The sequence below is a fragment of the Bicyclus anynana genome, chromosome 15, assembly GCF_947172395.1.
Source record: "Bicyclus anynana chromosome 15, ilBicAnyn1.1, whole genome shotgun sequence".
NCBI lineage: Eukaryota > Metazoa > Arthropoda > Insecta > Lepidoptera > Nymphalidae > Bicyclus > Bicyclus anynana.
In genome coordinates this window covers 10,123,206-10,138,623 of record NC_069097.1, presented here as the reverse complement: position 1 = coordinate 10,138,623, position 15,418 = coordinate 10,123,206, and the positions used below count along the sequence as shown (strand labels likewise).

Genomic DNA, 15,418 nt, shown 5'->3' with positions numbered 1-15,418 from the left:
CGTCTTTATCTGAAGATTCATGTTTTTTGAAATCATAAATGTTGACAATGAATAAATTTAACAATTTTTTTTATTCGATGTAAATTGCCGCCAGTTGCCTCAGAGTGGTTGTAGAATATAATATTATATATCGTTTTAAGTCGCTAGGTCAAGAAAGAAATATTAAAATTATCATCAATTTAAAAATATTAAAGAGGCAAAATATCCCTGAAAATACCCCTAAAAATTTCAGAACCCTAAAAAAATCCCATTTCACTTATTTGCCCCCTAAATCTGGGGGGAAAACCCCTAAGTTGGGAACCCTGCACAGAGTACAAATACTGAAAAGCACAGAGCTGAAAAGCACGTTTCAACTAAAACAGAACAGTGCTGCCAACTTTATTTTTTGGAAGATCGTACCATAATTATTCCTCTATGTACAACGTATTGTTTATGATCTTATTTTGCCTTTGACTCTTAATCTGAGTATTTTGTCATCATTTCAAGGAAAAAAAATTAGTACCTACCAGTCTGTTCTAATTCGATAGAATTCTGACATTTTTATTTCCGTTTCCAATAGACTTTGTCACTTTTGAAATTTCAGTTGACACAAACTTTTTTCTGTTGTTTGTTTTATCAAACCAAACATAAAATCATTCTTAATATGTTAATTGAATTCACCTATTCATTTAGTCATTTGAATTAGCAAAATCCAAATCATGCACACCTTAGTATAATTAATTTTATTGTGAGGAAAAAATTAACATCTAGGGATTATCGAAGGATTTATTCATCAATTATCATTATAGTCTTAGATTAATAATTACGGTATTCTGAGATTATAGTCATCGCCATCATCGTCATCATCATCATCGTCATCATCATCATTGTCATCATCATCGACGTTGTCGGCATCATCATCATTGTCGATAATAAAAGTGTCGTTAACCTTGTCAATTAAAAATTCCGAAAATAGTCTCATACAAATTTGAAAAACAATTTAAATCCTAAGAGTAGGAAAACAAGGGGTGATTGATTGTTAACACATTAATTTTAATATAAAACAAAACATAGCTTTTTATTGAGTGGTCCGATTTTGATAATACTTTTTTATTAGGAAGAATATATTTTAAGGTTGGTCCTATATAAATTTGGGATAACAATTCCTACCCTAAGGATATATCATATATGTATAATTAATATATATGTATAATTATGAATGATAAATGAGACTTAACAAGTTAGCAAGTTACAACAAGTTAGCTTTTAACCGATTTCCAAAAAGGAGGAGGTTCTAAATTAGGCTGTATATGATTTTTCATGTATGTCTAGCGATATTTTAGCGTTTTCTGTTCTGTGGTTTACAAGCACTTTGGAAACGTCAAGTTTGACTATTTGTAGACTACCACTGGTTCAGGATGCAGGTTCTGCTGAGAAGTCGGCAAGAAACTCGACAGTTAATATTATAACTTACGATAGTTAATATAATTATAACTGCTTTTATTTTTACTTCCTGTGTGAAGGTGGAAGCTGATCCAATGGCCTCCAAGTATCATTATGAATTTCATCAATTGACACCTGCTATTTTAAAACGTCAAAAAAACATACGTTTTGGAAGTCGGTTAAAAATAAACACCGTGCATTTGTTTTATTCAAGTTCTTTAAGGCATAAATAGTGGAACAAACTTAAGTTTATTATGACATATGATGTGGTAGCTTTCAGCAGGTCTCGATATGCCGAGAAAATATAAAAAAAGACTACGTTTTATACTTGTACGGTAGAGGGTGTGAACCCTTGAAACCTACTATCTTCCAAAGCCACCACAGTTTAAATTCCACAGTATGTTACCATACTCACCGATAGTAGGAGCATAGGGTGACAAACTTTCAAACTTCCTTTACAATTTATTTATCAATTGAAATATGTACAATTATTTACACTAATAAATAAAACAATTATATTTAACTAAATCTCTACCTACCTCTCTAACTAACTACCTACCTAAACCCATTATACAAATAAAATAAAAAGAAAATATATAATTATTTTATCTACAGACTCATTGGTAAAGTGCCCAAAAGGCTGGCAGCATTGCCACGTTGTATGGCAATACTGATTCTCTGACCTAAATAATAGGCCAACCTTCTGGTCACGTATATACAATGAGTTATATCTGACTATATTATATAAGGCTCTCGGTCCAACAATCCTAAGCGCGGCGAAGAGTCTCCCAACGCAGAGTAGATCCGAAAAACGTCTTTTACGATCCTGACATAACGACCGACAACGCTTCCGCCGAAGACGAGATCCCCGATCTGACGTCACCCGGACGTGGATTTCTTAACCCACGATCTCGGGGGAGCCCGGACTGATGCCAGAACACTCAGGCCAGAACACACTTCCAGAACGGCCATCTAAGCCGACGTCCAAGTCTCAGAGGAGACGCCAAGAGTCGTTCCAACCATCCCTTCTGTTTCTGCCTTCGGACCTCATCAGGCGATGCTTCTGCGCTCGCCCAAAACCCCCGGTAACGCCGCAAAAGTGTCATTAAGGAGCTTACACAATCAGTAAAAGGGTAGGTAAGCTTGTACAGAGGCGAGGCGGTTACGTTACGATTCCGATTATTTGTGTTGCAGTATGCAGTTTAATGTCAAATCTCCTTATGTTACCAACGCATACTGACTGACTGATCACTGACGGGAAAAGACCGAGGGGCCGCTCACCTCACACGATAGGCTGACCAGCTGAAGGAGGATAAAGGGACGAAGTTCTACACAATAGCAGCGGTGGCTACCAACAGAAGCCGATGGAAGGCGTGGACCCGCAGGAGGCTGGGTACTTACCAGGACCACGATCTTCAGTAATGAAGGAACGACTATAGAGAGAGAGAGAGCGAGAGAGAGAGAGAGAGAGAGAGAGAGAGAGAGAGAGAGATCTGCAGTTTAATAAAAATAGTGGACGGCTCGACTTGTCATGGTGCCGATCTCTTCTTTTATCCGAGTTGATATGTGTGCTAAATCTTTATGCTAAAAGTACCTATAGGGAAAAATCTGAAAACTATGCATTAGTAAATAAATCATAAAGATATACCTATTCTATATTTATAAGTAGGTATTGTGATTAATGTCCTATGTAATGTCGTTACCTACAGATGAACCCTCGGTGGGCGATCCTAATTCTCACTTGATTTTTTTTTTAACTTGAAACTTTGTCATTTTATTTCTTAGGACTATTTTCAACTAAGCAAATGTGTATTTCAATGTCACTATCAATTATTATCCCCTCTTCTAAAAGAAAGGAGGTCTGCCGTTGTAGTGGGCCGTTCAAATAAGCCGATGCAATGATGAGTCATTATCAACAGTGGCGTAGCGTGCCTTGGAGGGGCCCTGTATCAAAACTAGTTAAGGGCCCAAATAAAGGGTAAAAATTTCTAACAACAGAAATAAAAACGTTTGCCTAGAATAAATATGACAGCGACTTAACATAAGTAGGATGTTTCCAACTTTTGGGCGCATGATTAGACCCCGTGAAAAAAATAAATTTGATTTTTTCAACTTTTGTCATATCTGAAAGAGAAATTCTTTAGGCAGCATTTTATACTTTTTTTTCGGGAAGTACCAGATTCATGGGAATGTGGATTACACTTTACTAATTTTTGCTATTACACTTAAGGGGCTCCAGTAGTCCCCGTAGGGGCCCCGTATCAATGATACGGCTGATACAGCGGTAGCTACGCCCCTGATTATCAACCCATATTCGGATCACTGTTGAGCTCGAGTCTCCTCTCAGAATGAGAGGGGTTAGACCAATAGTCCACCACCCTGGTCCAAAGCAGATTGGCAGACACACTCTCTGGTATGCAGGTTTCCTCACGATGTTTTCCTTCACCGTTTGAGACACGTGATATTTAATTTCTTAAAATGCAAACAACTGCAAAGTTGGAGGTGCATGCCCCGGATTTGAAACCACACCCTCCGAAATCGGAGGCAGAGGTCATATCTGGGGTATCACGATGAATGATAAGTAACACTACCTAACTTGTATGCATTTTGTTAAATAAAATCTGTACGCATCCAGGCCGTGCCACTAGTTTGTGAGAAGACGTCTCTCCATCATTGTTACTGGTGGCTAAAGGATCTTAAACTTACACCTTTTCAGTATTATCATGGTCTGAGAAAAGGTGTTGTGAAAGAAGGGACATTGTTGTTGTTGCGTTGCGCAGAGAAAGCTCTGGGCGGCGCGGGGCGGGCGGCGAAGCGAGCACAAAATAGCGGCAGGCGACAGCGAACAGTCGGCAAACGTCGGCCCGCGCCCGTGCGCCGTCCTCACCGCATCCGTGCTCCGTGAACCGACGATCGCGTGCTAACTCGGACACCCGTGCTATCCGCCCTCGCTCGATACTCCGGGGTCTAGTATTCCAGCCTTTCTGTGTACCAATTGTTCGCTGTGACCGTGTTGTGATACAATAACCCGTTAATATCACCAGACTCACTGTGGTCGCTCTAACGAACGATCCCGAGGATTTGGAGCTGATTTGCGGTCTACTCAGCTCCTTCGCCTACTCTTCACTTCAAGGTCACTCGAGGAGGTAAACATCCATTAAACTTCATTCATTTTATAAGTGTCACAGACAAAGCACAGAGTCAGGCTAGTGCCGTAATCACAATAAAAAAACTTTATTTTTGGAATGATTGTTAGTTTCAAAATTTCATTGTGTAATTGCATACTTTCTTAGTCATATAACCATGCGCCGTGCATGGGTTTGCATCGATTCGTGTAAGTGCATGACAGTTAGTGACCCATTTTCGCAACTAAGACACTCGAAAAGTCAGCGTTTGGCAATAGGTACGCGTGGTAACTAATTTGGCTGGTAGGTATATAGCTGCTTGCAGATATTTTCAGCTGTAAAAAGCATTCTTACGCCAAGGGTAAGAAATTATTTCTAAAGTAACAAACTCTGCATAATTTAGTTTCTCATTTAATTTTCATTACGTACTTATATCATTATTAATATTCTATGATGGTATTTAAATAACCGTATGCCGTACCAACAAAAAACAGTCACTGGTGTCAGGCAAAGACAAATCATATACCTATCTAAGAACCTACGAGTATTAGCATACTAGTACAATTACTATTTCTGTTATCTTTAAGTATAGTTATATATGCTTATTGCAGTACCTACAATATAACGCAATTGTTCCAAGAGAAAGCTTCGAAAATGTAATCTATAAAAGATATAATCCTAATAGCGGTCACATTAATGATTCGGAGCAAAGACCCACCATGTTGTTTTAATACAGGGTGGCGAGCTAATGGTGATAACGTTTCTCTGTTAGGGGCCGGCCATTACTCAGTTAATTAGTATTTTTTAAACAAACCCCACCCCTTCCCCTCCTTCTTGGTACCGTGGTTAACTACAATACTCCATAACCAAAATTACTTCCTACATTTCCGAAATTAAGGACAATGATAAAAATGTCTAGACAGAAAGGATTGCAGGTTGTTTTTGACTGAGAAATCGAGCGTTTGACGAGAAAATAAATACATGACGTGTATTTATTACACGTATATCTTACTACATGATACCCCCTTCCCCAATTTCGTGATTTTTTTCCTAACCCCCCTCGAGCCTAATAATTAATGGATATAGAGTTTTTTAGGGATGATGTTGGGGCTTCTATAACACACAGGATAATCTAATAATCTCGTGTTACGGTGTTTGTGGTCGCACTCCTTCGAAAAGGCTTAAACAATTTTAATAACTTTTTTGTATAGGCAAGAAATTAAACTTATAAATAATACAATAAATATGTAAAATATAAAAAAAATCTATGTGAAAATTTGTTATAAATTTATATTTCACTAGCGGACGCCTGCGACTTCGTCAGCGTGGAATTCAGTTTTTTACAAATCTCGCGTGAACCATAGATTTTTCCGGGACGAAAAGTAGCCTATGTGTTAATCAAGAGTAAAATCTATTTCCATTCCAAATTTCACCCAAATCGCTTCAGTAGCCGCAGCGTAAAAGAGGAACAAACATACTTACACACTTTCACACTTACAGACTTACACACAAACTTTCGCCTTTATAATATTAGTGTGATATCCTATAAAAGCCGTAAGTAATAACAAAAAAAAAAAAAATTACTCAGAAAATTCTCTAGTATGTATGTTTCCTCACGATGTTTTTCCTTCACCGTTTGAGACACATGATATTTAATTTTTAAAATGCACACAACTGAAAGTTGGAGGTGCATGGCCCGGGCCGGATTCGAACCCACGCTCTAAATCTGAGACAGAGGTTACCACTGGGCTATCACGGCTCTCGACTTGATTATATCTACTTATATTTTGTTACGCATTTAGTGATAAAACGGATGATTTATTACATCAGTATTAGAAATTATCCGATATATATCGTTTGTAGGTGACGGTTATATTGGTTTACATAGAAAATCTATTAGTACGAGTTTGTAACTTTCCACGAAATCTCGTGTTTTTCGCGTATAGTCTAAACTCGTACTGAAACTTGTGAAAATCTTGTGAAAAATCTTAATTCTGTATATACCTGAATTTTTAATACAAAATTAATCCCAAAACAAATTATTGAGTAGGTAATTTTTTTTCAATGTTGGTATCGGTAAAATAACGATTTTTAGTTCTTACCACTGGCTGGCAGCGTTGTCGACATCCAATGAAAGTGATAAGAGTTCCTCAAGTACGAGTGATTAAAAGGAGGTATTTGTATAAATTATTATGACAGTGACACTATGAATAAGAGGATGATTGGTGCCGCACTCATATTTTCAGTTCTTTTTTGAGTCACAAAGTCTTTGAATTTCTTTTTTTTGAAATCTTTTTTCTGCTGTCTTACCGTCACGTTATTTTGTGTTAGTGATTTTGTGCAATATTTTATAGAGTTGATCATAAATTGTTAGGGTATGGAGAACACATCAGGCAGGGGATTATGAGGGTTAATGCGTTCCAAATATATTATAAACCTACACCCAAGGACACAGGTCCTGGGAACTGCTTGAGATATGATGCTACAATCCCAATCGCTTCTAGGCGTCATGATATAAAAGTTTATTACTCATAAGTAGGGCCCGGATTAATATGTAAATATATATTCTTAATTTACGCGATTTTCGATCTAGAATGTGTTTTTTACATCGATTATCTTATTTAGACTGTGAAAACCCACATATTCACAAAAATACATAAAATTTACGTTCCGACCACTACACGATGATTCAAAAAATTCCAATATTATAATAATATTCATAAAGACCTGTGTTCTGAAACCAAATATGCCTTCTGGCATAGGCTTGCTATAACTCTTTCCATTGTTGACTGTCACGAGTGAGCCTTTTCTTACAATAAAACAATGTATAATTATGAAAAGTATTGTTATTTTATACTTCATATTTTTTCCATATTTTCCATTTTTCGTCCATATTATATGTACATAATTTAGATTTTTTAATACATATTTATCCGGGTCCTACTCATAAGATAGGTGTACATTTAAAAACCAAGCGAACATTCGTGCGTTGTACGTTTCCCCCTCTATTTGATCATTACGTACGTTAACTTCGCACTCGACCTGTTCATTTGCCGGGGGTCCTTTGTTAGGTAGCTTGATGAATCATTCCTACTTCTAATTAAGTTGATATACTCTGCATTTACAAGCTTTTATTTAACTTGCCCTGTGCGGTCGAATAATCTAAACTAAATAATTAACTAAATAATCTACTAAACCGATTTTGAAGACTCATTTGCCACTAGAAAGCCACGTTATTTGTTGGTGTCATAGGCTATATTTAACCCCGTTTTCTCACGGGAACGGGAACTAAGAGGGTGAATCCGCAGGACGTCGGCTAGTAATGCCATAATATGGGACCAAACTTATTGATTAACGAAGATAGGTATCTACGCACAGGAACTTCTAAACTTAACAAGATAAAGTTATCCGGCTTATTTGTCTTGGCAAACACTATAGCGGATGTAAGAGGATTTATATAAATGCTTGTTTTTTTATTAATTTTATTCGGTATGCATTTAAAGCAAACTGCCTATATCTTGGGTTGTAATGGACCTTTATAACGAGAGTTTTATCTTAAGTAGACATAGGTACGCTTTCTACGCAAAATGGAGTCTATTTATTTATTTATTAGGTTTATTTACAATCACTTACACTAAGTAAAATAGGAAATTAAATATCACAAATAAAGAACATACACACTAGTATTATTAACTGAAAAAGAAGAAAAAATTAAAAAGAAAATGAAATAAGGTGAGCACATTATGGTCATAAAAGTACCAAGTAGATATGATTTTTTTACTAAAACTATATAATTATTCAGAGAAAATGTTAACTTTAGAACTAATTGTAATTAAAGCAGGTTTTTCCTTTATTTTGTCTACCTACTCGTACCATCTGACAAAAACAAAGTGAAGCAAAGAGTACAAATTAATGTAAATAAATTTACATGAAAGGTAAACAAGTTTAAAATTCTTGTTAATTTCGAGGAGCAAAGTTACAAGACCGCCTGGAGCGTTTCCAAGTTTCCTACGTCAATCGTGACCCGAGCCTTAAATGTCGTAGAGCCTCGTAGAAGCCTACAACGTCTACAAGTTATACATTCGTAGCATAGACACAGAGAGATTCATAGTGTTTACTAGCGGAAGCCCGCGACTACGTCCGCGTGGAGTTAAGTTTTTCACAAATCCCGCGGGAAACACGGATTTTTCCGAGATGAAAAGTAGCCTATGTGTTAATCCAGAGGAAAATCTATTTCCATTCCAAATTTCAGCCAAATCGCTTTAGTAGCTGCAGCGTAAAAGAGGAACAAACATTCTTACACACTTTCACACTCACTTAGGTACACACAAACTTTCGCCTTTATAATATTAGTGTGATAAGTCACTACTAGTCTGTTTGTCCGTAGGTTAGGTCACGAATAACGTAGCTAGTTTCGTGTCTTGTGGTAAAAGAATTTTTAAATCGGTTCAGTAAATCCGGAGATTACCCCCTACAATACCAGATAAAGATACAATACAGAAAAACAAATTACAATATTATATTGTAATCTGTTTATCTGTTATATTGTTATATTGTAAGTCTGTACTTTGTATGCGTTTTGGCTTAGCTGTAAGCATACTAAGGATATATAATAAATAAATAAATAAATAAATAAATACCACAAACTTTACCTCTTTATAATATACTATTACTTTAGATATGTAACCTAAGTGTGTACCAATGAGTAACTACAGTCATCGGAAAATTCGGCTTAGAAATGCAAATGAACTGAGAAAGCTGAATTTTGGATGTGATAAGGGCACTTTAGTGATCAGTTGATCACTCGGTTAATTACTTCTACTCGGTTGTACACTGTATACTTAGTACCATCCTAGTACGTACTACTGTAGTACCCAAGTGTGACTGCCCCTCTCAATATAATGTATCATCTATGGCCCCTCTCTTCCCTGAGACGTGTATTTATAGACGTTATAGACTAATCTGTTAACAGTCTAGGCTGTTGACAGTCTAAGCTGTTGACAGTCTAGGCTGTTGACATATAAAAAGCTTAACTTCAAATTCTCGACCAAGATTTCCTATTTCGTTTACCACTAGAAAACCACGTCTTTTGAAATTATTATATGCTATATTTCATCCCCGTATTCTTATGGGAACGGTAATAATGTGGGGGAAACCGCGGGGTGTTTGCTAGTAATTAATATACTTATACATTAACCTACCTATAGCTTGGCAACTTCGTTCGTAACACACCCGATTGTCCGCGAGGGTCGGGGGCGTGTAGCGATGAATGAAAAACCCACAACTGATGCACCCCACTTCCCCGCACGCACGATTACAAACCCGCGCAATCTTTCCCCCCGTCGCCCGCATATCATGGGAGTGTCATTAACGAAATAATTCATGAGTTCACAAGTTTGTTACGAGTATGTGTACCTAAATGCTGGGCACTTTCAATGAATAGTTTTAATTAGTTGGCGTACAGATTAATTAATTTACGTTGTGATAAAGTTTTAATTGATTTGTAACTTTTAATCGTATTTATCAAAAAAATGTATTTTGGACATTTTTATCGTGTTTTACACAAAGAGAGTTTGTAATAGATATTGAAAAAGTACATACTTTTAAATTAATATAAGTTAATTAGATTAGTTAATTTACACACGTAATACGCTTTTTAAAGTAAAAATACGTACATACAAAGCTTTATCGTATACAGAAGCTAATATCAGAATTGTTAAAAGGAATGAGTTCGGATAGCGGATTCGTAAGCGGATATTGATCGGCGCGAACAAAGGGACTTCACCTGTGCCTAGCAGAACTAGGGCAGGCAACAGGTCTACCGTCCAATGTAACAGGTCCTAGCCTAATACTGCAATTATAGGACACATTTTTAACAAGCTCATCCTTAGTAGCAGTTTGATGTAAAAAAAAAGTGTTAAAACTTATCTTTATCTATATAAATAAAAAAATGCCACTTTTCGTTCCTGGACTGGACTGCCCATTTTACATTATGTCATTTATTATGAAATAATATCAGTTTTAGGCTGGTTCAATACAGATAATATTATGGATGTACCTACCTATATTATAAAATTTTAATAAAATCCGGCACTAGTAAGCGCAGTGTTGATCGCCCCTCACCAGGTGGACTGACGCCATCAATGATTACACTCGAACGGTTGAGGGTGTGGACCTTTGCAATCTACTACCTCCCAAAGCCACCACGGTCCAAACTCCATAGCTCCCTACCGTACCTAGGTACTTAGTAATTGTGGGAGGTGAAGGCAGTATCACGATTTGACAAACATTGAGCTTCTATAAAATTTGCAGACTTTCCGCGATTTTACCCGCGCGTAGTTCCCGTAGGAAAATGGGAATGAATATAGCCTACAACACCCTCAAATAACGTGGCTTTATATTGATAGAAGAATTATCCAGAGATTATCATCTACAACCTCACAAACTCAATTTGTGACGGCCTCCGTCGCGCAATGGTATGTGCGGTGAATTTACAAGACGGAAGTCCTGGGTTCGATCCCCGGCGGAGCCGATTGAGGTTTCTTAATTGGTCCAGGTCTTGCTGGTGGGAGGCTTCGGCTGTAGCTAGTTACCACCCTACCGGCAAAGACGTTCCGCCAAGCGATTTAGCGTTCCGATACGATGCCGTGTAGAAACCGAAAGGCGTGTGGACTTTCATCCTCCTCATAACAAGTTAGCCCGCTTCCATCTTAGTTCATCCATCTAACTTGTAAAGAATAAAAAATAAACTTTACCTCTTTCTACTAGTGTAGAAGACGGTCTGGTCAAAACAGGCTCATAATCTATCTCTTTTAAAACATAGATGTTGTTGATTCGAATCCGATATTTTTGGCAGTAGGTTTTACGTGGGTGACATGAACTGCGTAATCATTAAAACTACTCACAACAGAATAACAATAGGTTCTCCTACCTATTCATTTCTGATGCAGTCATATTTGTTTACATAGTCGGGCATTTCTAAATGACCGGAGTCTACGAAATCTAGGCTAAAACAGAGCCAAAACATCCCTTTCCGCCAATTAGTGAACGCTATTTATACAAAAGATCCCACGATGAGTGGATCAAATTCCGACACAAAAATAAACGATCTGTTATTGAAAAACAATATAAAGCTGCGGTGGCTCATAAAGTCAATTCACGGGAATTTATTGCTGAAATAATAGTCAGCAAACATCAGAACATCTATAAAATGAAATACATGACTAAATCTAAACGTCTAGAGAAGGAACTGCCTGCAGTTGGTTAAATTTAACTATTAATAGTATACTGTATAGTATTAGGGATATTGATTTAATTAAATGGTTTGGAGCTGAAACAAGTAAGTGGCTCAAGTATGCCTCTCTTACAGAAAGTTACATATTTGTACCTTTAGTCGTGGAGACCCTTGGGCCATGGAGTCGCAGTGCCAAAAAATTTTACCGAATTATTTCACCGCAGCTAGTTGCCTCGACTGGTGACAGAAAGGCTGGCTCATTTTTTGCGCAAAGGATCAGCTTGGTTGTCCAGCGGTGAAATACAGCCAGTATTCTTGCCACCATTCCACGTGGACATGATTTGTATACTTATTAGGATAAGATAGCTCAAGTTCCTTATTGTATTCTTTCTAAAAAAAAATAATAAATGTTTTGTTTTTACATTAATCTTTCTATGAAATAATCAATATATTTATCAAATAAAATCATACATCATACAGCCGATGGACGTCCACTGTAGGATATAGGCCTTTTGTAGGGACTTCAAAATCATCCAGCGAATGCCTGTGACTCTTTTGATGTCATGTCAGTTCCTAGCCCATAGCGTTGGCAACGTATCGCTTTTTTAACTCTTGTGCGAATGAGAAAGTCTGTCGGGAATAGAAGAATTAAATTATTGAATACTATGGTTATGTAGATGGGTAAGCTAATGGGAATTCGAAAACAGACAAGAGTAGTTCGAACAGACAATAGAGTTTATGGGCTTAAAGCTTTCAGGTCAAAGATATTCAACTCCAATCGAAGCTGAAGTTTATATCTCTGATCTGACCTGAAACTGGAAAGTAGGTTTTGTAATATTCCACGAGATGTGACTTAGTTGATTAGGTAGATACTTAAAACAACTAACTTATTTAACTTACTATAGACTAGAGACTATGAGTATGCAGTTTTCGATCCTTTAATTAAAAATATATCTATATACTAATATTATAAAGAGGTAAAGTTTGTGGGATTGTAGTAATCTCTGTTTCTACTGAACTAAGTTTGAAGTTTTTTTCAATAGAAAGCTGAATTATTGGTGTCAAAGGCTACATTTTATCCCCGTATTTACACAGGAATAAAAACTACGCGAGGGAAACTGCGGGGCGTCTGCTTATCACACTTCACACTATCACATCACACTTCACACTATCACACTTTACACTATCATACTATCACACTAATATTATAAAGGCGAAAATTTGTGTGTGAGTGTGTATGTTTGTTTCTCTTTTGTAATGCAGCTACTGAAGTGATTTGGCTGAAATTTATAATGGGAATATATTTTACTATGGATTAACACATAGGCTACTTTTCATCCCGGAAAAATCAATGGTTCCCGCGGGATTTGTGAAAAACTACCTGGCGTCTACTAGTCTTTTATATAAATAAATTAACTATTGTCGCCTTCCCTATCAGTGAGTGATTAAAAATCCAACCTTGATAATACGCGGTGTAAACAGCGAGTTGGCAAGCCGTCTCCGCGAGGAATGCTAACGAGATTGGCCCATAGCGCCCGTATCCACACTAACGCCAGTTTGATGAAAGCATTTACAGCTATAATTAAGTGCTTGTGAATTCTATTATTTTCGTCTTGAGTTACATTGGCTTTTGTTTGAGCTTTGATTCATCTGAATGTTTTTAAGTGCATACCTACCAGGGGCGATGGATCATAACAACACGATTCCTATCGGGTTACCTTTTAAAACCATACATAAATATTTATTAATTTATTTATATTCAATATTGTAATGTATTTTATACTCCAGAAATAGGTATTTAATATTACAACAGCATTTCTACAATCTGTACAATAAACGCCTCGGCGTAACTTAAAAAGCAGTACATATTAATACTATCTATAAGAACGTATTTTATGATGTATATGAACCTCGCTTGGTCTTTCAGACTAAAAAACATATGAACGGGTTACCTACTAGAAAATTTCAGCCTTCGCTACTGATACCTACTATGTAAAATAGCAACTGTATGTAACGTTTCACGAAAAATCTAAAGCTTAGGTACATTTCCAAAAAAAATATATAAGTAATAATATTATAGAAGGGTCGGATACAGAAGGCAGATTCTTGAGACGGCGCGTATTGTGAGGAGGTTCCTCACTCTAGAACCCTGACCTTCGCTTGCATGGGAACTCAAATGTCCCGCAGCCAGAGGGTTGAATTTTTTTAAATATTTTTTTTTATATTATATTTTGTATTTTATTAATATTGTTATAAATTTAAAAGAAATAAGATAAATAAATAAGAGAAATTGTACCTTAACGATTATTGTTTATTTGTTTGTATTGTATAGCTTCTGAAACGACAGGATCGATTTGAAAAACTCTTTCTCCAATCGAAAACTACGTTATCAGCGAGTAACCTAGGCTTTATTTTATGTCCATATTCCCAAGTATAAGAAATCGCGTGAAGTCAGTTTAAGTGTTTTTCAGATAGCATGGGTACGGTGACATTCGCCTGTATGTAGTTACATACTATTATCGTGAATCGCGGTAAACTTTCAAGAATGATACGAACTGTCACCCGCACCATACTACATGAAACGAACTGTAACGTACATTAATCCAATAACAGATAGTCATGAAATTAGTTGGGATGTTTACAATCCGAGGTTAAATTACGTACTATATTATTCGAGTCAATTCATCGAATAAACTTTGTGGAGCATTATGATCATTATTAGCGGCCATTTTCATTCAACGTGGCATATCAAAACATTTCGTTGCGTTTGTTATAAATATTTGGGTAGGAATGTAGAACAATGTATCTTTAAGTAAACAGTTTTGCAATCTACTTTGATACTGATTGACTGATGAGAGTTCTCCAATAGGTAACCCTGAAATACTAAGCAGATTGTGAACATTCACCTTTATGGAACTTATTCTAATTCGAAACATTAATTCCTGAGATTAGCGCGTTCAACCAAACAAACAAACTGGATATAATCGTATGCATACAGTAAAATGCGTGCTTCATCATTAACAACCCATGTTCGGTTCACTCTTGAGCACGAGCCTCCTCGCAGAATGAGAGCGGTTAGGCTAACAGTGGAATTCATAGAGGTTCACCCGTTGAGTGTCGATTAATTCTCATACGCATAGAGTTTAAATTTTTAAATTCAACACTCAGCGAGTGAACGATCTCCTTGGGGGCGCCTCCACAAGGACTATGAATTCCACTGTTATAGTTCACCTCGCGGGCCTAATGCAGATTGGCATTTGCTATGCGACCACAAGTCGTCAAAAACAATCTATGTCACGGATGTACTAAGCTTTGTGTATTCTCTTTCCTTTATGGTAAAGAGACTAGGCAAAGAATTTTCAAAGTCGCTTCAATAGATCCAAAGATCAGAGAATACAACAAATTTTACAATACTTATACTTTACAATTATAATATTAGTATAGATTATGATTCTAAATGGCGTGATAATCGCCTAACTTGCCAATTATCGAATGCATCGTGTGAGTTACGGTCCTTAGCGCTAATCTATGAATGACGTCACAGTGAGACACTTGACAGTTCGAGTCTCGTTGGCGGGCACCGATACGGTAGGATCCACATCTTATCATTATACTTATCGGGCTATTAATGAGATAA

At 36.8% G+C, this 15,418-nt stretch overlaps 1 protein-coding gene across 4 annotated transcripts in view; it reads left to right on the top strand.

Annotated features, from left to right (window-relative positions):
- The first annotated feature begins 4,256 nt into the window (after positions 1–4,256).
- LOC112043147 (potassium voltage-gated channel protein Shab) overlaps positions 4,257–15,418 on the top strand; it is an 81,433-nt gene continuing 70,271 nt past the window's right edge. For all 4 annotated transcript variants that reach the window (XM_024078439.2, XM_024078438.2, XM_024078437.2 and 1 more), the window contains exon 1: positions 4,257–4,568. The gene's annotated coding sequence lies outside the window, so the exon portion shown is untranslated. The remainder of the gene's footprint in view (positions 4,569–15,418) is intronic.